Consider the following 427-nt stretch of genomic DNA (forward strand, 5'->3'; position numbering starts at 1 on the left):
AGCGAAAAAAGTGAACATAGTAAACTAGTGAATAGAAGTGGAGATAGCCAATTCCTTAACTCAAAGAGAAAGCTTTGGATAATTCACCATTAAGCATGATGTTTGCAGTCATAGTTTTGAAGAGTTGTGATCATGAATGGATAGATTCATGATTGTGACCAGATTTCTCAGTATTTATTGAGGAAATCATGAGACTTTCTTCCTTATTCTGTTATTGTTGTTCATTATCAATGATGGTCACATATTAAACTAATCTTCTATTCCTCAGGCATATTTTGTTTGTGATGCAGTTATTTTCATGAATTTTTGGGTTCTAGTTGTTAATCTTTTTGTTCAAGGGTTTTGTATCTATGTTCATGAGTTAGATTATCTATGTGTTAATGTTCTGTGCTATGTAACAAACTACTAAACTTAGTTTAAAACCAGA

The sequence above is a fragment of the Colobus angolensis genome, unplaced genomic scaffold (genome assembly GCF_000951035.1).
Source record: "Colobus angolensis palliatus isolate OR3802 unplaced genomic scaffold, Cang.pa_1.0 Scaffold78, whole genome shotgun sequence".
NCBI classification, from domain to species: domain Eukaryota; kingdom Metazoa; phylum Chordata; class Mammalia; order Primates; family Cercopithecidae; genus Colobus; species Colobus angolensis.